A 24,504-nucleotide genomic window follows, 5' to 3' on the forward strand; every position below is an offset into this window, starting at 1 on the left:
GCAACAAAATGCATTTGCTAGTTGCAACTGCTGCAACTGCAACTTGTTCTGTGCTTTAAGGGGGGAAGTGAGGGGTGGACAGGCGGCACGGTCACGTGCAGCGTGCAATAAGCGCAACATATTCGCATGTTGTCCGATCGAAGCAGTCGCGTTATCGATACTTGCGTGGCCTTGGCGACCGGCAGGAAAACACAGCTATCGATGGGGGCACGGATGTACGGACGAGTGTATATCTATGTAAATGCTTTGTTTTTACCTGATCAGATACTTAATACATTTTGCAAATAATAAGTTCACGGGTTAAAATATTATTTACCAACAACTTAGTGTGATATGTTGGCTTTAAATTCAATTGATAGATAATTTGCTGGTTATGTTGACTTTAGTTATTTGTGAACTGGCGCGCCAACAACCAGCACATATAGAAACTGAAAAAACTGAGGAAGGAAAATCCAGCAAGTGACTACTTCGCGTCCGAAACAACAACTCAATCGAGGCCGCCAAGCAGGGGAAAAGCCAAGGAGATGGACATGGTCAGCTCGAGAACTTTTCCCGCCGCAAAAGGAGAACGCCACACTGCGGAAAAGGGACGCTGCAGATGGATGAGCGGACGGGCTGATGGCAGGAAAAAAGCAAACAAAAAAAAGTAAACAATGAAAGGAACATAAATTGCATATGAACCTGCAGCCAAGTCGCAGTTGGCTGCACTCCATCTCATTCTGCGACTCCTGCTCCATGTTTCTTGGCTTCTCCCAGCTCCTTCGCCTTTTCCGGCTGCGCTCCACTTGTCGCTGCTGCCGTTGTCATTCCTTTTAATTTCATTTATTTTGCAAAATACAATTTAATTTGATGTGAATGCAACTGACAACTGGCAGCAGCGGCAGTAGCATCAGCAGAAAAAAAACGAGCGACGAACGACAAAAACGGAGAAGCCGGTTGCGAAATGGCCATAAGGCAAATATTGAACTACAATAATCATCATCGGCATCGGAATCGGATTGCGAATCGCTGGAGCGGCCATATCAGCCGCCATTTCTTTCCCCATCATCATCATCATCCGCCGCAGCAGCAGCATCAGCAGCAGCATCTGCAGCAGCATCAGCAGCAGCGCAGCAGCAACATAGGGGGGAAGAGACAGCAGACAGAAGACAATCAAGCGCAAAAAGCGAACGAGCAATTGTGGCACACGGATGAGCCGGTTCAATGATTGTCATGAAGATAACAAAAGTTGCCTTTTTGCATACCAAACATCGCCAGCGACAACGGCAGCTTCAGCAGCAGCAGCGGCAGCGGCAGTTGCTGCACCTCAGCAGCAACATGTTGCTCAAAACTAACAAAGTATTGATTGCGGCGATTGCAAGTGGATGTGGATCACTCGTCGTCGATGTCGGCGACAGTCGTCGACAGCAACATGGAGTGTCATCCAAGTCCTGCAATGGCAACAGCACAACAGCAACATCCAACATGCAGCATGCAGCAGCAGCAGCGCCGTCTGCAATCATACATCCTCCGCATGAAACAAAAGTCATTTAGTTATTGTTGCCGCTGCCGAAGCTCAGATGCCAGCGATATATGCCCCGATATCCCAGCCAGTGCCCAGGCGCAGATACAGATACAGATACATCTACTGCGATGCCTCGATGACGCCGTCGACAGTCCCATCCGCTTATCAAACTCCAAACAAATCATTTTGTTGGCGGCCTTGTAGGCAGTATTTTGCAAAGTCGATGGCCAGGAGGAGGGACCACGGCTTCCAGGGGGGATCAGATCGGGAAAGTTGGCCGGCAACTGAATGGTTGATTAACCGCTGAAAGGCTGCATTGTTCAGATATGAGTATGGCTATATGCATTGACATTCAATTTTCATGCAACAGTCACTCGCAGAAACTTTTCTGTAGTTTCGTTATATAGACTTAATTGTATTACTATTATATATACTACTTAAATTTTAAAGGATATAGCAGAGAAGATTATTTTCAAGTACTTTTTTAATTGACAAACCTTTTTTTGAATTTAATTTAGTTACACATTTTAGCTATTTATATATAAATAGCCGTTTTTGTTAGAGCTGCATTCTACAAATTGCATTTATCTTTCAATTCAGCTGTGTGTAATTTCACTATCACAATGAAGTCATTATGTTTTACCCAAAGTCATGCCTGAGAACTATCAACCAAGTTCGTGTCGTCATTTTGCAGTCATCTTTGCCATTCGTAGTCCCGGGATTTCAGCTTTCCATGGCCAAATGATTGGGGAACCGAGACTTACATACAGCGCAAAATCGAAACAAAAATGGAAATGGAGTCGAAAACAGGAAAATGAAGCGAACATCATCATTATTTCAGCGACGGCGACGTGAGCACAGCAAAAAATTATTGAATTTGAATCCGGCAGCTGCCATTCGCATCTTGAGCCATCTCCACTGATGCGATGCAATTTGCTAGGGCTGTGGGGGGAGCTGCGCCAGCGGGGGGCATGGGTGCTGGGGCGGAACGCGTTTTGCACTTTGCGTTGATTGGAAGAATTCTGAAAGGAACCGGGCTGCGACTGCAATGGAATTATAAAAGCTCCGCGCAGGGGCGGAGCAATGTGGTAGCAGGAAAATAAGAAGAATATTTTTAATCCTTGAGGAGATACTAGAGATTGTGGCGGAATATCTTTTAAAATAATAAAAATATTCAAGGTTCTTAAGAAGGTGAACGATTTTAACGATGTTGGTTTAAATTTATTTCTTATTTTAACGGAAATACCAAGTAAAAGCTTTTTGAAAAGCAATTCAAAGCAATGGGTCAAAAGCGCACACAGCGCCCAGCTAAGGGTTAAGTGGTATGCAATTTGGTATGCATTCTGATAAATGAATTTTTATGACACGCCTGCATTTAAAATCGTTTCTAAGCGTACTAATTTGATGAGAGAACTAAGTTCGTCCGAAATTATTCATATTTACAGTGTCTCGGTTAACCGACAAACCGAATAGCAGAGAGGAGTGTTTCGTCCATTTATTATTTGTGGCCGTCGCGCGGACAAACAGCGAATGGATCGGCCACTAAACAAATGAGCATCGCAGTCCAATTAAAATAATAATTACATTTCTAATGTAACTGCCATTTGTGTTTGCGAAAAAGTGCGCCCATTGCCCCCTCGAATGGCATAAATATTAATGACGACGAAGAGAATCGGGGCTAGCAAATGGAAGGGGCGTTTTCCACCATCCCCATTAGCCGTGAAAATGGGGGGTCTCTGCAAATGTGCGTGTCGATAAATGTTTGCATTTCCCAAACCCACACACACACACACATTTTCCCGCACAAATGAAAACTCAGACGGTCGGGAAATTGTTGGCTCTGCGGCAAAGTTAGGATAAAATGCCAGCTAAAATACCTGTGTCTGTGCCTCTGGTGGTCAACTGTTCATATTTACATTCTAAATAAATAATATTCTAATTTGACAAAGCAAACGGTAATTTATTAAAATTGTTAGCTGCCCAGCGTTAGTTGCATTAATCCAAGGGCCATCGAGGTTGTGCCAATTACAGCTACTTTTAGTACTTACGATACCGATTTTAAACAAGGGTCAGAGTGGAAGAAACAAGAGTAATTGCCCCGACCAAAGTGAGAATTCGGTTGTAGGAAAATAGCTGCAGTGCCATTAAAGCAATTTAAAGTGAAGCAACAGAAAACGAAGCCAAAAGATTGAGGAAAATACACTAAAGCAGTTAAGTTAAGAAAATAACTAAAAATCCCTGATTTTATATTGAAATTAAAAGTTATCAAATGTAATATACTTATATCTTACAAATAATAAGTTTTAATAAATTCATTTACTTCTCTGCACAGTACTTAAAGCACTTTCTAGCATATGATTATATATCGTATCTGACGCTTAAAGTAAGTCCTTCTAAAGGATGCGAGTTCATGGCCACGGCACACAAAATCGTCCTTTCCCACTTGGTTCAAATAAAATGGAAAACCGCCAACACCGCAGCGGTAACTTTCCACGCCAGTTGCCAGTCGAATGGACACAAAGTTGCTGCAACGGCAGCGAGTGACTCGTTTTTGGGCGCTTTGAATGCATTATGAATATTCCCGAGTGTGCCAAATGGAATCCGAACTCCTGTGAAATGGGGATTATGTCCTGGCGACGTAGAGTACCCAAAATCATTTCATATGCAAAGCTGGGTGGTGGCCATCCGAGAGAATTGTCCACCCAAAGCTAACCACCAACATGGCCAACCACCACCAGACATATGGGGCCGCCATCCGGGCATGAGCAATTTGCATTTGGAACCCTGGCCAGGATTGGTTATTAGCGAGATTTATGGACATCATATTTGCGCCTGTCTGGCGCAGGAGGCACCAAACCCCAAAACCGAAATCAAAACGAGAAGCCGAAGCATATCGTTCACAGTCTGCAACCCCATTGTTCACTTAGTGTACACTTAGAACAATAATATAGTTAAGAACTTAAAGGACCACTTGGTCCCTGATTTTAAGCTAGAATATAATCTTTTAAAGAGTTTCACTTTTTTCTCTCTGTACAGTCTAGAGAACCCCGTTCGTGTGCGGATTGAAGAGATATTAAAATGAATATTTTGCGGATAACATGAAATTGAAATTGCCTGCGACTCGACTCGACTCAACTCGACGCAACTCGGATGACGATGGCGGCCAGTTAACTCGCCAGTGGCCGGGTCGTTGCTTATGGCCCAGCATTCCGATAACAATGAGGATGACGATGGGTTCTGGGATGGGAATGGGGATGTAGATGCGGATGCGGATGAGGCTGCGACGGGGTGTGGGAATGGCCATATGGGAATGGGTATGGGTATCCAGAGATGACGTTGGCTCCCATTTGCTGCTATCGTGTAATGTGTTTAGCGGTGCGACAGAGGCGACGGGCAAGGGTCGGAGGATGCGGTTGAGAAGCTGGAGGGATCGGGAACAGAAGCTCTGCCACTGCGGCTCCTCTGTAGATTTCCATATTAATAAATGGCCACGGCTGCCGTTGCAACATCCCATTTCAGGAGCGGGGATCGGGAATCGGGGCAGAGTTATTTATTGGCAGGCGTGCTCTCAATAAAATTATGGTTCATGCAGATTATGCGAGTGCAGAAACTTGTTTGCCACAGCCACCGGATGGCTAAGGGGGCAGAGGAGGGGTTGGAGACCGGGCCAAGATTATTGTGGCCATGTTGCAGAACCGAACAGGCAGCTTGGGGCAATATGTAAAGTGGACTTATCAAAATGGAGATGATGCCGCAAGTTGAGGGTGGTCTGGAATGATTTTGGCAAATCCTTAATGGCATTATGTGTGAGTGGGTGTCCGGGTGAGTATGTGTGCCTGTCTGGGAATATGTGGATCTTTAAGGATAGTCACCACATATCTATCCATCGATGTGACATTATATTTGTACAATCTTAATATAGTAACTAGCTGACTATTATTTTCATAATGCTAGGTGAATATGCGTCATTACAGTTGGAACTGGTTTGAATTATATTTAAATACAGAGAGCTCCAGAGCTTATGGCTTTTAATGTCTAGGAAATTCTTTGACAAGTTGATAGATATTGACTTGGTTAAAGGCGCTCGAAGCACGCAATCCGGTGCAAATAATTATATGTACTTACAATCTGTTTAATTGAAATTATTGCAAACAATTCAAAACTGACATACATATGCCGTAAAAAAGTTGTCAGCTAAACTTAACTGATGTAAATATTGGGATTCAAAGTGGGTTTATTAACCATTTAACTCCAAACTATTACTGTTTTGTTACAAAAATGTGTCTTTAACAATATAAGATTCTAACTTAAATAATATATAGCAATATATTCCTTTTTAAAATATCTTTTTTGGGGTAGATGCTTACCTATCCTTGCCCAACTTATGGAGCTCATTAAATGCAGACTATTATAGGCTCCTGCTACTGGTTTCGATGACATCACACCTTTCAGCTGCAGTCGCCAACACTTGGCTACTAATTAACCTTGGTTAGCCCGTAGCATTTCCTTTACTTTTTTTTAAGACTACGATAAGTTCCAGTGCAAGAGCCCTGGAAAGGCACAGAAACCAGACTCGGCTCGTTCTCAGCTCCTCAAAAATTTGCATATCAATTTGTACACCCAGAACAGCAAAATAAAAAAAAAGCCCAAATAAAATGGCGTAAAAACTGAAAATCTCGTTGCACCGCCGCAAGCGAGGCAAACCGCAAAGAGCAGAAATCATGATTCTCATTATTTCGCTAAAAACGCCAAACGACAAACGCTGACTCCCACCGATCCCGCATTCTCCCATCCTAAGTCCCCAATCCTAGCCCACTTCTCATGGGGCATTTAAAAGCGGCAGAGTCAAATGAAGATATGCAGATTAAAGGAGCCAGATGCAGCAAATGCAGCAGCAGCAGCAGCAGCAAAAAGCTGCCAGCGTCAATGTAGAAAAATTACGATGAGCATTACCAGGCACATTAAAAGGTCCCACAGCGGATCCCCCAACACAGCCCTCTTGCGATCCCCAACACCCCCGCCCGAGGTCACAATGGGCATGGACATGGACATGGGCTGGGGCTTGGGCAACGGTAGCCAGGGGCAGAACCGCAGACCAATTCTGAGATATGAACATGTCGTTTTTTGAGAGCCATATGAAAAGACCGACGGCCGCCGACCGGCGAGCAGGGCAAATCGGATGCGGAATATACCATAAGAATGCACAGGGCACTGGATATTGGATACTGGATGCGGGGTACTGGCTCCTCGGTCCAGGGCTTCGGCTTCCTGTTGAGCGGGCGCGCATCTCGCGGAGGCGATAACAATACATGCGCCACGACCGCTGTGGCTGCCAAAATCACTGGACAGTGGTCATAACTTATATAGGTTCAATGGTATTTACAATAAATCAAAAAAGTTTTTAATTACAAAAATATTAATATTATTTCCCTGTAGCAACAAAAATATTCAAACCTAATATTCTAATGGTTCACAACGAACTGATTTCCAACCACTGTGCAGATGGAGATGGCTACTCCCACTCCCTGCATTTCTGGATGGCGGGGGCGATCCGAAAGGCGATCCGGCCTCGTTTGCTCTGGCAATTGTTCTCGCCGCGTGCGCTTTTCCTTTTCCGTGTCTAGCATTGGACTTGGACTTGTGGCCGTGGTGGGATTCGAAGCTGGACTTGGACTTGGTCTTGGCTTCGACCTGGACCTGGATCTGGAGTCGGCTGATAAGCGTCAGCGCGCCAGTTAATAGCAACAAATAAATGCAACTAAATGCTCAGCGCGGCTCAGGTCGCTTGGATGCGGTTGGGAAAGGGATGCAATGGGGGTCGATGGGGAGCTGGCCAGGGCCATATGAAGATATCCAAAACAGCGACACAATGCGGCAGTTGCCGTTGGCATATCGTCGCCACTTGGTCCACGGTGCACCACCAGCTCCACCACCACCCCCACACCCGCCCATTGTGGTTGTAGTCAGCGCACATTTCTTGTACTTGCGGCCATTGTCATTGTCTTTTGGCCATCGCCATCGGCAGCGGATTTGTTATTCCTACGGCGATTCCTTGGGCATTGTCTCGACTCGTGTACTCTTTTGCATCGTGTACTGGCTTATTCCGGGCCTTATTCCCAGCTTGGCCAAATTTGGTCTTGGCCGCGTGATATAATTCATAATTCATTGGCCGCGACATCTTTATTTGAATGTCGCAGAAGGCATCTAATAGAGTCGGTCGAAGGCGTGAAATATTGCCAAGCGTGTGTGCATTCTATGTAAATAAATTGGCAACATCTTTAGTGGCCAGGGTATGAGTTAAATGCAAAGGATGGGGCAGCCACATAAGGAAAACAGGGGTTTTGTTAAAAGCCTGAAACTGAATCCTAAGGCTTTTATAAAGATTGGATTTCGATACTTAGATATATATTAAACATATTTATTTGAATTGGTGATCAATATGTGACTTATTGATCGCTTAGTGCTGCTGATTTATCCCCAATTTGTATTATATCGTAACCAGAACCTGGATTCACAATCCCGTGGCACTACTTAAACAGTCCGACACGCTAAGTAGCCATTCATCAAATATCTTTCAACACATTTCAAGCGCCTGCGCTAATTGCCGCGGTGGAAAGCCAGGGCGTGTTTGGGAACCAGTCACAAGTCGCGATTCGCAGTCACCGAATCTTATCTGTGCATCTCGCGGCAACGCCAGGTTGTCGCCAACTGCCAACTGCCAACTGCCAACATTCAACTTGCAAGTGGTGGCGAGTGGTTGGCTGCCTGGTTAGTTGGTAAGTGCCTCCTGGTGGCAAGTGTTGCGTTGCATGCTCAGCTTAAAATTTAATAAGCGCAAACAACTTCATAAATTCAGGCCCAGAGATCGCTGCCCGTCATCTGACACCACCAAGTGCAAGAGCAAGACCACGGCCTCTACACAGCGATTAAAATGGCAGGGAAAAACGAAAATTTATAAAAATTACGAATGATAAACCATGAAATACCTTGAATATTAGTAATATTTGTAGCTGGCATTAGTTAGTGGGACACTTCATCTATATTTATGTATTGAAATTGTTTTAGTTTAAGAGATATACCAATTTTCTCTTAGTGTAGAGCTGCAGGCAAGTTGCAAAGATCAACGAAGCACGACGACTTGGGGCGAGGATACGACAAGATCGCGTCGCACAGCACGAATATACATTTAATATTTAGCCATTAAATGCATTTATAATTGGCTTATCGTGTCCGTATCAACTTTATCACCCAATTTAGCGCGACTTCGAATTATTATTATGCACACATTGTAACAGGTCCTCTGTGAAAAGATAGAGTATCTATAGTAGTATATGTAGTGGGAAATAGAATGGAGTCCTTCAACTTGTGTAGATATTCAAAAATGTTGTATGTCGAATTTCCTTTAAGTTTATAACTTGCATTACAATTTTTACCCACTTAGACATACTTTCTGAATTAAAACACATAAATACCCAAACTCCAATGTCTAGTAATAATAATTAACAGCAAACACAAATTAGCACTTGGCGACGGCATTAAAATTCCAGTCGGAACAATCAGCGCCCATGAATTCTCTCACGATCATTATCTTGGACTCGGAATTGGAGTGCGCCATTTGGCGGCTAAATGAAGAGGCTGCCGCAATGGGGAACCGGCAGAGTAAATGTCACTGCCAACAAATTTGTAACCCACCTGGCGAATCGCGAGCGAAACATTTTCCATGAAATTGCTCCAGTTAGAAATTTTTTAGCCCAACCGCAATATGCTAGCTGCTGCACAGAGATAAATTCCGTAAAACTTAATAACAGATATCAAAAAACGATTTTATGAAACTACAGAAATAAGGATTAATCCTTTTATAACTGCTGGGCAAGTATGTGTTGCATTAAAATATTAAATCAGTTAATAATTCATAGCAATCAGTTCTTTTGGTGTACTGCCTCGTGCGGCAGGGTGTTGAAAAATTGCAGGCACCTCTGGTGCCCAAACCCCCCTTTTTACACCCTGCCAGCCTCACACTTGTGTCACGATCACTTTTCAGTCGCTGCCATAGCCACACATCCATTGTTGCATCTTGGCCGCGGCTGATCTCACAGAGATTGCGCCTGCGCGGCACTTTTTGGGCTGGTCATCGCGACATCATCGCGCCCAGCCAGAGAATTGATGAACGCCCCAGAGTCCCGGTGCCTAGCTGCACTCGCAGAAATTGTATGATAGTACTAGAAAAATTTGAAGTAATGATTTCAAGCAGCATCCACTCACTATTCTCATTTTCTAGTGTGTACTAGTTTAATAACCACTAATTATAAGGTATTAATAAATTAATATTAATATTAATATTGAAGTTAATAAGGTAACTTAAACTTCAAGTTAATTAGTTAAGCTATCTTATAGATTTCGTCCAGTGCAGATTCTGCCCGAGGAAGAGAGCCCATCTGCATGGAAGTGTTGCTGGAGTTGAGTTGGGGGTCGGACTGCGTCTATTTAAGGCCAAGATTTGATTGTCAAGCGGAGATATGCCAATTTCTCAGTCGGATCCTGGCAGCTCACAGCTTGTCGGACATTGTTCTGGCTATGAGTGTTGAGTGTTGAGTGCTGGATCTTGGATGCCGAATGCAGAATGCCGAATGTTGCATGTGGCGGCGATCGGAGTCGCCTCGATTGAAGCCGATTGCTGGTCAAGCGAAAGTGTCAATATAATTGGCCAAATTGATGCTGCTGCTGCTTTTGCCGTTGCCTTGGGGCCCAAATTAGGCATACCCGTTCCAGGAACATTCCCCAAAGCTCGCCACGAAGTTCTCCGCACGGGCAGACACATTTCAATCAGTTTTCATTTTAGCGGCGAAAAGCGATAAATAAATGACAAAAACCATTTCATAAGAGAGTGAATGCCGTGCCGCTGACAGTCGCATCTGCTGGCGAACACTTGCAACTTGCAACAGCAGTAGCTGCAACATCGACAGCAGCAACAGTGGCAACTTCCTCCTCAGTGCAACATGCTACGTGCATAAATAGAAACAAACTTGAGACTCGTTTGCATGCAGCCGCTAGACTTTCACATTGTGACGTATTTATGGATATCAAGTGCCACAATTTCTGCACTCGCGGATTCATCTTTGTCCCACACTCGGCCATAGAACCGAGCTGCATTTCCTTTTCGATCCGACAGCCCAGAGAAATCCAGTTAGTTATGTGCGATCTCCTCTTGAAGACCGGGTACTTCTCCCCAAGATATTTGCATATCCATATTTGCAGCACTCACATATTGATGGATGCATTCGCTGGGCAATTATTTCGACTGAAGGAATCTCAGTTGGTTAACTTGGAAAAAGGCATGACGATAATAGAGGATTGGAATTCCTATATCAAAATATACGGATATTATCTTAATCAGCGGTCGGAAAAAATATGCCAGCTATTCGACAGGTTCGAATCGGAATTTCTAATCGCAAACATTGCAGCTTGTCAGCTGTAATAGAAATAGATATTCATTAGGTTGGGAAAAATAATATTAAAATAGTAAAAAATATGTTTACAATTTTACGTAATGAAATTTCAATTTGTTGCTATGAACTTGTTTTTCTTTATCAATAAAAAACTGATCAAGATCTAAAAGTGAAAAAAAAAACGGTTGTGTCTTTCCGTAATCTTTATATCTCGTCATTTCGCATAAAACTCGATGCAAATGGCTCTGTTTGGACAGAGTACGAGAATTATAGACATCGTTTCGCAATGGCCTCAAAATTAATTAATTAATCAATTATGGAAAACACAGCCGATCCTTGCATCCACATCCAGCCAACATCCATATCGATGACGCCGAGTGCGTTCCTTGGAAACGGGCTGAGTTTTTATGTGCCAACCAGCCATCCCGTGTGTAATGCTCGTTAAAGTTTTATTGGCTGCCGCTCCCGATGGGATATATGCTCCCCAGTTCCCCACCTGCATATTTCCCAATTATTGAAGTATGAAAAAGGCAAAATCGGCGAGGGAAACAAAAGGCGAACGCAGCTGGAAACGCTGATAAAATGTCGCCGCTTTGCTTTTGAGTGCAGCTAATTAATATTGATCCGCCAGGTGGGCAGCCACCCAGAAGGTCAGCATCTATGTGGAGTCTGAGTCACGGGTATCAAAGGCACGGAAATACTATTACTTTTCTCACAGTGTACCCACCAAGCCCTGCACTAGCTGGCCAAAAAGTCAGCTCACTTTTGGTTGCCCCTCGAATCGGATTGAGTTATGGCCAATTGTCATTCGTGCAACACATTTGCCATTCGATGACCTGTCAAGGCCCCAACTCCCCTCTCCTTTCGGCTTTTCCCCATAGGACAGCAGCTTTCCATGGGTTTGCATGTCTTTCTCAAATTTTTGTGCAGTTTTCCTCGTGATTTCGCATTTTGGCTTTATTGCGGCTAATGCTTATCCATCGTGCGGATTGTCTGGTCAGTCCCTGGCGTATATTATATGGGCATAAATCAAAACTTTCACTTAGCACGCTCATTTGTTTCAATGAAACCGCACCGCCCCCCTCCTATCCACACTCGAATAGTGATAAAAATCTATTACAAGCTCATATCATATTTTATTTCCGCTCACGCGCACTTCGAGGGAAATTATGAAAAAGCTTTTTTATGGTCCGGTCGCTTTTTACGATGATGACGAGCGGAAAAAGGACAGTGTCCTGTTCCGGGCATTGTCCTTTGGCCAAGTGACATATTAAATTTAATGGAAATTGATGAGCGCTTATTATGATATGAGATAGCCAGCTTCTTTGTCCGGTCCGCACTTCCTGGCCATCCTGGACTTCGGGGGTGGTTGGATTTGGATGGATGGATTTTGGGTCCGGACTTTAGTATCTTTTTTATCATAAAAGTAATTTCTGCTGATGGTCGCACTAAATTCATTGATTCAATTTCCTCGCTGGCATTACGAGTTTCTTATTTTTTTTTGGTCTTCGGAGCACAGAGACAGCTCCAATAAATATGGATATAATATTTCAATATTTGTGCAACTTTCTTTTGGCTCCAACGTAAATCACGATTTGTCCAAAGACTTTTGTGTCTGCTGGCTTGATTTCACAGCGATTTTTCCGCTGCAAAGTAAGAAGAGATATAAATAAGAAAATAAAATAGAGGAAGCAAGTTTCAGAAAAGTTGGAAGCCTTTTTTTGTGTCTTTGGCAGTCTGATGGTTGCTAACGTTGAATGTAATTTTGTTATTTAATATTAGTTTTTTCTTTCTATATAATATGAAGTATCAAAACATATATGCAATATAACTATTAGCCATTATTTTATAAATATAAGAAAACTTAGTTCCTCTTCCTGTAATCCCCTTTGATTACCCAGATCCCAGCCCACTTTCCCAACAGCTCTGAATATTCGATATACTCAAAACACCCGCTGCTGGGATGCAGTAACATTCCCCGACGCCTCTCACCTCCTTTCTCCCTCCGTATTATGGCCATTGTGCGAGGTCATAAATACTCACGAGCCCTGACAGTCGTCATAAAAGTGGGCATGATTCATATGCCAGGCTCCCCGGCCGTTTAACGACACTTTAATAATTCTCTAATTGCAAAAAATACGGCGAAATGTTGCACTGGTCCCAGCTCACGATGTCTGTCCCAGTTCCTCCGATTCTCCAGATTCTCCCGCACGGACCCGGCTTTTAATGGCCGACGAGTGCCTTTTAATTGGGTGGCGCCCAATGCCATAAAGCAGCACGAGGGGATCGGGTTCGATTCGCCCCGGGATCACTTGGGCTGGGTTGGGTTGGTTTGGTTTGGTTTGGCTTGACGCGATGCGATGCGATGCCATACGATGCGGTGCGTTCCAATGCGCTGGGTCTTGGGTTCCATTGGCCGACGGGCACCTCTCCACCTGGAGAGAATGCTTATTCATAAGTTTTTGCTGCATAATTTAAAGCAACACTAAAACAAACATCACAAAAGCCATCAGGAAAAGCATGCACAACCCAAAGGGTCGATTGCTATGCCCTTAAAATCTCTCTGTGTGGCTAGTTACTTGGTATAAATTTTAACATATATCTGAAATTTATCAAGCATTTAGAATTCCATTGCAATATACTACATTATCAATATTAATTTTTAAATATATTTTAAACATATTTATAAACATTAGTTAGCAAACTTTGTTAAAAAGTAAATATACCCCGTGAAAACACCCATAAGAAAAGAGCACGCGGAATTTAAGTTCCGTTTGGCGTAAAAACGAAGAAAGTTGAGGGAAAAATGCCAAGGCAACTTAACGTCATAATTTTCTGGGCATTTGAACGTTGTCTTGAACACCGGGTTTCCCTCCTTTCGGCTGGATTTCCTTTGCTTCTCCCGCTCTTCCTTTTGTTGTAATAAGTTTCCACTTCGTCGCCAAATTTCATTACGCACTCGACCGTCCCTCAAACTCCCCGCCGATGTTGACATATCGGATTACGCACTAATTATCCTTCTAATTAACCCTTCTGTCTTAATGTTCTTTTCGCCTCACCTTGGAGGCGGCTTCGACTTGTTTTCCACTTGCCTAGGTAATTTCTCGACCGGCTCGGTTTCCGTTTCTATATCTGGCTCCCTTTTGGCCACGACTGTTGCTCGAGCATGACCCTCTTCACGCCGAATGCCCTGCTCCACTTGGCTTTCCGCCGTTTTTAAGCCTATTAGACAAAAGTCTCATAATTACTTTGTTACTTGCCACTGGCAGTTGCCACTTGGCCCGGCTTTAAGCCGTTTCGCTCGCCGCCTGTCACCAGTTTTCAGACTAAGCATATCGATATCCATCGGGGTTCATTCCGATGACTCTGACAGGTCTGTCAAGCGATTCGACTGAGGCCAAGTGGCTACTGGAATCGGAGTTTCTTTGGGTGAATGAACAAAGCTTTACAGTCATAATTGGGGATCAAGCTATTGGCATTCGACGGATTACATTTAAAAGAAATAGGTAGAGATTATCAATCTTTAACGGTCAATCTTTAACATCTGCATTATAAATTTATCTGCTTTTAAGCATCCATCCACTTGACATTAATGATAACTGCCTAATTGTAAGTTTTCAGCTGTAGTCTGCAATCAGGATTGCGTTCTCATGGACACACATTAGTGCCGGACTGAATTACACACAGTAAAGTCAAATCGACGTGGAGAGGCATTCGAGGGAGGCAATTTAAATATTGATTGTTATATCAATGCATCAATATCTAAATTTGCATATCGCCAGCCGCAAACTAGCTGCATCTCACTCCGAATGCAAATGTCACCAAATTATCCCCGAAATGGATCAGTTGGCTGGGTGGGCGGTGGTCGGTGGTCCAGTGGGTAAGAAGATGGCCATCCTATGAGCTCGTCCTTTGTGATGTTTATCATTAAATGCATGTTTGGCCAGGCCTCGTCGTACTCAGTTTCCCACCTTATCGCCTGGTTATAGCTGTCCAATAATATTACCGCCCCCCTGGTATGCCTGTATGGTGGGCGTGGCACATTATTATTGTATGTCTGATCACAGAGACCACAATGAAGCAATCAGCAGCAACAGCCCAAACAATTGAGTCCATTGAAATTGCAGTTGCAAGTGCGAAACTTACTCCCCATTTATGAGTAATTCCGCCCCCATTCAACCAATTCGAATTAAGTGCACATGGTCTGCAATTGCATGTGTGCAGATGGAACAAATACAATATAGATATGCATATTTACTCTCGATTTTTGTTTGCATGCAATAAAAATATCAAAGTCCAAACTCGAGACATTTTCCTTTTCTTTAAATATATTTTGGGCAACTCGGTGAGTTTGCTGAGATACAAAGTATTCATCTAAATACTCATATTACTTATTTTGCAAAAATTCACATGTACATTTCTTAAATAGTCAAATGGCTAAGATACTTTTAAACCTGCCCACTTTCAGCCAAGACAAAATATTATATTATTATTATGTATGTGTGTGTGGAGATGTGATGTTCGTAAATATACCTTCAATAGTCGTATGTGTTTTGTTTGAGCATTGTGAATTGTGTTTGAGAGCAAATATTTGTGCAGCACAGGACTGCAAGAAGCCAAGATGTTTGATGCCCTGGCAATGAGTGGAACATCCGTATAGATGGTTGGCCAACACCACTACCACCACCGCCACCCACTTTCCAAGATCCAAGAGTTGTAGGCCAAGTGCAAATAGCAGACTGCCGCCACCTTTCCTGCCCTCCGTGTGCTGGAAACTTTAGATGTTGACCGTTGTTTACAGTCGACGTTGATTAAACAGACATAAGGAGTGGGGGCTAGCCACCCCAAGCAACGCCCCCCGCCGAAACTGATATGCTGAAATCAAAGATGTTGATTTCCGTTGGGAATCGTCGCTTCGCTCCAAACTTAACCCATTCGCTCCGCACAATTGCCAGTTGACCTCCGATTCCGATAGTGACCACTGGACTGGAGCTTCTGCTTCCTTTTGACCCTCCACTGCACTCGTCATATTCAATTACAGGGCTTTCATCGTGCGACTTCCTGCCGCACTCGAATCCAACTCAGATACTCAGGCAACTCAAACTCGTACTCGTACTCGAACTCGCACCGAGTTGTGAAATTAATGTGCGCTCTGATTTACATCGACCGCACCCAAAAGGTCTTCCCGCTGGGTATGATATGTTAATTCACAATAACAACGCCAAACAGTTGGCTACACCGCGAAAATAATTACCAAAATAAGTCATTCAATATCAGATTTTTCTTGTATTAAACTAGATATATTCTTCGCCTTATTAAGGCTGATAAAACTGCGTAGTTTTGTATTTTACTCAAAGTAGTAACATGCCGATAAGGATGAGAACAATGTATTATATATTTCAGTTTCCTATATGGTATATTTGCTTAACTTCATTTTTTTCAGTGCCGCATTACAAATACTCAAACGACTCAGACATGCAGCCGAGTCAGCGTCAACAAAAGGCCAAAAGGGGTTAACAATTGCATTCATATCCTCAGCGAAACGGCAAAGAACACTCGCATATGGTAAATATAACTGACCGCTGACCAGGGCAGGGCGTGGCCCGCCGCCCCTTTGGACCGGATGGACATGAAATCGATCGCCGTGGCGAGAATCGAACCCTCACCTTGCCCCAACCCCAAAAAAACACAGCAGCTACCTCTTCAATTATCGCATAATGAGCTGTTGCTGTCGACGGAGGCTTCACTTTACTTCGACTGCATTTTCACACATTTCAATTTCATAATTGATATGTGGTCAATTTGCTTAAACGCCGGCTAACACACGAAGCCACAATTTGTCGAAATTCTCAGCGTTGTGGTTATCAAAACGCAGAAAGTTGTTCCCCTTTTGACATTTGATACGGATGACACGCAAGAGCTTCGATGGAAGAAGATTTTATCGGACTTCGAAACGGGAAGTATCGCGTTTTGGTTTCACTCAACCAAAGGGTTTAAGTCAATACAATTACGGCTGATTCGATTTGCTTTCATGTTCGCACTGCTGCTGGTGATATTCAATCCTTTCCAATGGAAGTGGTACAAGACAGGCCAAAGAAATCGCAAAATCATGAGTAAATGCGAAATCTATGAGAGAGTTAGCAACTTGTTATTACATTATCTTTAAATTGTTATCTTTTCAGTGACTTGATTTCATATATCTATCTATTCCTTAGATCACATTTTGCACTTGTCTATTTACCAATTAAAATTCCTTTTATCTATAACCACCTGCAACGATTCACAATTGGCCTGATTGGCTTTATGGAATCATACACAGTTATTCACACAGTAAAATTCGCAAATTATGACGAGTATAGCAATGCCGACACTTTTTGTATATAAATACGTATATATAGCTTATAAAATCCGAGCGAATTATCATTTTGGCACGACGGCCAAGAAAAAGCGACTGATGTCCCAGAAACCACGAAATCGTGTGGACTTATTCCGCCCCCAACAGCTCTTTGAGCCCCCTCTCCATCGTATAAGCCAAAGAAAATGAGGATAAGATCTACGAGCCAAACAATTCGGTTTTGACGTTTATGATCAAATTTCTTAAATCAACTGTCATGTCCGACTGTCATATTGAATAATTTCGGTGGCTTTATGCGCCGGTTTTATGGTGTAAATGGCGGGGAAATTGGGGGATCGCCGCACTTGCTATGCATAATTTATGGCCACATTATGGCCAACTTTTCGCAGCGAGTGAACTCATTCTAATTAAGTGGCCCAGACCTCAGACCCCGACTCCATTCCGATGCCAATCCAAGTCCAGAGGGGCCACAAGCTACACTCAGAAATCAATAATGGTATGTGATCTAAGTTTAAAACTAAATATGAATAGTAAATAAATAGTTTTTATTTTGCATAAAGAAAATAAACTGATATAAAACCCGTGTATTGAATTAAAATGTTGTGCTTCTAAATAAATATTGATAGTTTGTTTGCACATCTTATGGAAACTTAAACCAATTCATTAATTTTCTCTTTGTGTATTTAGTGCTGTGGAGGAGCAGTAAAGAGGCCCAGTTGGGGCCAGATACGTGAGTTGGCCAAGCGGGGAAATTAAAATGCGTGGACACGCATTTAAAATGCGAGACAGGCACAAAATTTAATAATTTCGCTTTTTGCACAACATCATCAACACAGATACAGATACAGAAAGTGCTGTCGATTGACGATTGCCCGATCTTTCGACCTGGCCAATTTCGAGTGTTCCGTAGCCGGAATCGGTCGGCCGTCTGCGATGGGGCTTTATGATTTTATTATTCTCATTTTTAATGACAACGACGATGATGATGACCAATAAAGATATTAAAACGGCGCATGAAATGTGCCCCCGAAATGGTTTCATAAATGGCACTGCGCACGCCTCCGCGAAAAGGGCGGCAGTTGGAGGGGGCAGAGGCGGGGGGATGGGAATGGAGATAAGGCTTTCCCCGCATATGCCACGAATACAAATTTGTTATGATGGTTTTTATGCCCTCGCCACAAATGAATATGTAAGAGCATACGCATTCACATTCAAAGTCGCATTCATTTTGGCCCTTTCCATTTCGGCCAGTTTCGACTGCTGATGCATTTTAAGACGGCAGCGTGTGGCGCTCAGTTCAGCTGGAGATTGCATCTCGTGCTTGCCACTTAAACAAAAACGGAACTTCATTTAATACAACATTTTATGTTTAAAGGTTTAAATTAAAGTTATTCAAATTCTTACCAGAAATGAGAAAATTAGCATTAGCATTACATTAAATGATTTAGAAAGCTATATTTGTTCCTGTTTTTATTTCTTTTTTTAATTTGCAGCTAATTTATATAAAACAATTCTCTTTTACTTCTCAGTGATAGTTGTTTAAAGTAGAAGGGATCTTGGAGCCATAAGATCTTGTAGCCGCTCCCCTCCCACTCAAAATTCCTTCTCGTTTCCCGCAAGGAGATTCAAAATCGTAAAGATCTGCTGCGTTGCGGGTACCAGAAATCAGGCTCAGATCTTGGGCTGAAACCCTCCTGGTCGCCCAGTCTCTGTCTCTGTCTCCGCCAGCGTCTCCGTCTCTTTCTGTATCTGTATCTTTATCTCAGCTCCGCCGGGTTCATTGCGGATTGGGGGCCGCGGTGTGTGTTTTTACGAATCACGGATTCGATGTTTCGCATGAATACGTAATTAAATCTATAAATCGGCCAATTAAAATGCTTTGATATCGTGACAACATAACATTGGACATTGCCGTATGTTGAGATAGTCTTCGACTTCGACTCTCCCTACTTACATACATTCCCCATCCTCTCCAGATTCTGCTCCGATCTTTTTTTGCAGTCGGGATAAAAAATAAAATTAAATTATTATACGAAAACAAAGTGGGCAGAGACCTTCGATTGCGTCGCATTTAGCTTATTTACTAAATGCACTTTTGGTTTGTATCTGTATTCCCGACAACGATCGCTGGCATATTATGTTATAAGCATTCTTTTAACGATTGTGACAGTTCAATGCCCAGCAACTTTTTAATTGTCCACTTCCCAGGGCGGACTAAACATGAATGAATTTTATTTGGTTGCCAAAAGATGTCGATAAAGTAATCGCTGCGAAGAGGGTCGACTATCTACACACTCCAAAAAGGACCATTATCTCACAGAAAATCAACGAAAAGAAATATGCAATCCGAGGGATTCAAATGATTTAAACCAGAGCTTGTTTTTGTATGTCTGCATTTTGGTCACCAAACCATTTCTCAAGATGATAAACCTTTTATAAAAATTAAGGCTGACCATTTCATTGATCCTTTAACTTATTTATTTATTTTAATTCCATTTAGAGCACAAAACAGAGTTCAAGATTTATGGTTCAGATTTAAAATTAATATAATATCCTTTGCTGTGCAGCTGTTTCTTTTAGTTTTTCCTTTTTGGCTAAAAACCGGTTGCCTTCCATGGCTAATATGCATATTAAGTTGACCATCTCGAGACGCAGCCACTAACCACTGACCACTGAGCTTTAAGCAAATGCCCGCCTACGTCTGGCCCCACTCGCAGATACTCCAACGCGGTGACAAACTATCCAATTATAAAATGGACAACTCCCTGCCGATCGCATCGACGACATATGCAAATGGGGCAAGCGCCACCGCGTTGGCCTGGCTGCATCCAAGCCACCATCCTGACCACCGCCTGCACCACCTGGGCCCAATTGCGACTCATAAAAGTTGTGGCAATTAACAGAAACGAGATCAGCGCGGAGCATCCGCATCCACATCCATATCCACATCCACTTCCAGCGCGCCACCCACACACTCGGCGCCTGCTGACTGCGGTTGGCAGGGATTAACTAAAGCGTCGATCTAGCGATTAATCGCAACAAGTGCCGGTCCAGAAAGGAGGCGATTCGGAGGGAGGATCCATCCATGCCCCAGGCGTCGCCAGAGTCGCCTAAACCAAGCTGAGTTAAAAGGGGTCAGGACTGGGGATACCAACCAAAGTGAGCTAAGTTCTAGGAAATGTTACTAATGGAATTACCAAATGAATGTTGATTGCTGTAAGTAAGGGTATATTTAATAACTAATAAATGATATCACTGAAAAAGTTTTTGAGATTGTAGCAACTTAAATATACTAAAAAGGCTAGCTTCCTTTGCATACCTTCTGAACTACTGAGTATCAGAGATAAAAATTTTCATTTTCGATTTTTGACTCTGGCTCTAGTAGGGAAAGGAGTTCGGATCGGGGAAATCGTCTAGTACTGTGTGTTGCACATTATTGCCGCCTGTGGCGCCAACTTAAATGCCGAGCCCAGTTACAATCCCGCGATCAGGAACCCAGGATCGAGGATCGCGAACTTGGGGAGGTGGGATGGTAAAGGAAAGGGCCGCCAACCAATCGAAAACACATTTGTCGCTGGCGAAACAGCGACGACGATCAGTTCGTGGGCTGTTTCGGCGAATTCCCGGCATTTCCCCCGGAAAATGGCAACCACCTCTCCGGCAGCTCCACACTGCACACTACCAACTACCATCCAACAACTACCAACTCCCAATGCCAATCGTCCAGATCGTGAGAGTTTAGTGCGCAGGCAGGCTCACTGAGCAGGCTATACCATCATCGGCTGTTGTTGTTATTGTCATCATTTTATAATTGTCGTTGTAAGCTCCTCAGCCCGAGTCGCAGCCATGAATGTTGTTGTTTTGTTCCTGTCTCCGCGGCGGTTGCTATTCGCAATTGTTGTTGCCCCAGAGCTATGGCCAAAAGGCACTGCCAAGGCCCAGAGCTGCAGCCAAAGCCAAAGCCAATCGCATTGCCGCCGAGGAGCACAGAGATCCAGACAGGCCAGTGGCGGAGATCGAGGAATACGACGACCAAGCGACATCGACGACTGCCAGACGCCGTCCGAGTTGTTAGCTTCATTTGTTGCCGCGAGTGTAAGCTCGGTCGGGCTTCAAATTGCCAACAGGAGCGGAATAAGGTGAATACGGGTATAGTTTATGTGCTTTTACAAAATATGAATAAATGCCCACATAAACCTAATAGTAACTATAAATAAATCATACTTCCTTTTATCTAGTCACTCCAATGAAATTAATATGGTGCATAATTAATTATTAAGCACTGTTGTAAAGCACATTTCGTTATCTTCAACTAAATCCGTTAAACTAAATATTAAGCTTTCAGTACTAAATGCATTCAATACAAATATGTGCTTCTTAAGAATACTGCCGCACACTTAACTTAAATTTCCGCGCCCCTTTTTAGGCCCCAAAAAGTGCGCCCCTGGTTAAAGGATTCAGGAGAGTTGTACTGCCTCCGCTTGAATCTCCTGTTCTGTCTTTGTTGCAATGAGCGCGAATGCGAATTCTTCTGCGTCCTTGTCTGCCTGTTGCTTACCCCCCCTTAGCCAACCCACCACCCTCCTCAGCCACAAGCATACCGCTCCCCCTCCCCCTTGCCCACTGGCAACCGCTGTTGTTGTTGGTCTGGGGCATTCTGTAGCTAAAGTTGCAGGTCGCCTTAAGCGGGCTTTAAGTGGGCTCCGCTGCAAGTTATTTTTGTAACTTGTTGGAATTTTTGATTTTGTTCATGTTCGTCGCTTCAGAAATGTTCGCTTATGTTTTCCATAATTTAAATATGGTTGAAATTCTACATCGGCCATCGGGCAGCGGCCATCGGACGCGGTGTAGTATGGCTGCCATAAACTGGCCAAGACGGACGTGAGATGGAGTTGGCCCAGAGAAGGAGGCTCCTCCAGGAGGGCATATGGTCAAAGGGAGACGGATGAACAACAGTCCAGTCGGTTGGCATCCAGAAGTAATGAGCGTTCCACTCGAGCTGGAGATTAAAGTACATGCGATTCTCACATGGTTTGATGTCTCCTTCGGCTTCGTCATCTAATCGCCGCTTGGTATGCGTGGAGAACAGAAATGGTGGAAAAGCAAGCACACAGATAAAGAAATTTATCCCACAAAAATGTGTATAATTAAAATCTTTCTTTGGTCTATTGCTATAAAATACATGTTACCTCCACTTTATTAAAAATAATTATACAAGATCGTGATTAGTAGCTTCGATTTTAATCATTATACCTGTTGTTTTAACAAATAATGAATTTGTTTTTGAGTCCCTTAAAATTACGATCTGAATATAGCTATTTAGTTTATAACTACCATATACTTCAGAGTTTACCTAATAAATTATGTCGATACTGGAATAGATAATCGAATGGCTTCCCAAAAAACACCACAAATACTTTCAAACTAGTCATCTCTAATAGCTATTGGTCAATAATTTTCCCAGGCATTTATTGCTCTTCTTGATTTAAATAACTTTTAGGTATCGTGCGTCTTCGGCACTTGTTGCGGATCGCCTCTTACAAAGGCGATAACCAAGGTTGCAGCAGCAACAACAACGTGCCACACACAGCAGCAACACGGACAACAACAAATAACATTGTCTGAAAGTTGTTGCTGTTCCTGCAGCGAGCAACTGCAACATCGGCTGCAGCAGCACCACAAGTTGCCACTGGAATATTTGTGCCGACTTCTTGTCGGCCGACCGACTAGCAGCAACATCCAAACCTGGCCTATGATGAAGTGGCAATGGCCAGTTTCGGCCCAGACACCGATATTGGCTAACACGGTAGCTGACCAGCGCAGGGAAAATTTGAGAAAAAGACATTTTTAAATAGGCACAAATCAAAGTTGAGCATGCGACAACGACAACTGCAACATCCTCGGCTGCTACAGCTACTGTGGGGCAATCGATTTGATCCCCGTGGGCAAGGGCCGGGAATGTGGCATCTGTAATCTGGAATCACTATTCGGGACACTTTGAAGTCGGCCAAGTGGAGTTCTGCAGCTAGTGTTGCTGCGGGTCAACAGGTTGCCAATGCAGTTGCTGCCGTGCGGCCGTGCTGCAGTTGCAACTGCAACTGCAACTGCTGTTGTCAGCGCTACACAACTCGCAGAAATTCCTAACATCCCGGGCATGTTCCTGCTGCAGTCGGAATCGCAGGAGCCGAGTGGTGTTCCAAAGGACATGACCAGCCGTTCCCTAATCGATTGTCATTGTCGGTGGTGCGTGTTGCCCCAAGCGCCACCGAAAGTCGCCAGTCGAAAGGCTCCTATTACAGCGCCATCGTCTCATTCTCGGTCTAGGCACTCGGCTGTGGGATAAACCAAAAAAATTGTGTTTCAAATCATGTTCGTTTGGACAGAGTACAAACAGCTTGGACAAACTGCGGAAACGTCTATGAGATTGTCATTAGCAGGCGACTTTTGTAGCCGGCTTTCCCAGCGAACCCGAAGAACAATAGACACACAGAAAAAATTGGAAAGTAATATGTCAACAAAACCATACCGCTGCATACTGCACTTGACTACATCATTACAAAAAGTCTTGCCCATATCCTTAAACTCATTTTTAGAAAGGTACCAAGCTTACCATTATAATACGAATTATAACGATGAGACGAAGATGTTGACTTAAAGTACACATCTACTAGTCATTTGGTTCTATTTGTTGAATTATTTTTATATCATTTGCCTTTTCTTTATGTGCACAACTGCAAAAGCAGCAGCAGTTGCCGAGGTACAGTAGCAAAAAGTCGCCAGTGGCAAACGAATCGTAACAAAATACAAGCCGTGAATTTCATTCGAACAACATCGTCTACAAGACAATCGAAGGCGAAGGCGATGGCGATGGCAAAGGCAACTCCGGCGACATTGGCGACACGGGGAGCACCGAACAATAGCCACAATTTGGGCCCATCCAGCACTTCTTTCGCCGGGTTCTATTGCCATTCCTCGCCAGCAGCGCAGACGAGCAGAAGAACAGAGGAAGCAGAAAAAGTCGCCAACTGGAGTCGGCTGGGTCATCGAGCATTGGGCCACCTTGGAACCGTCTTTAATCATGCCAACTGCATCGCTCAGCTTAGCGGCAATTATTGTCACTACATCCGCGGATCGGAGTCGCCGCCAAGATGTTGCAACTTGTACGAGTTTACGCAGCAATTTTCATTTCAATGTCACCG

This window comes from Drosophila mauritiana, chromosome 2L (assembly GCF_004382145.1).
Source record: "Drosophila mauritiana strain mau12 chromosome 2L, ASM438214v1, whole genome shotgun sequence".
Taxonomy (NCBI): Eukaryota; Metazoa; Arthropoda; class Insecta; order Diptera; family Drosophilidae; genus Drosophila; species Drosophila mauritiana.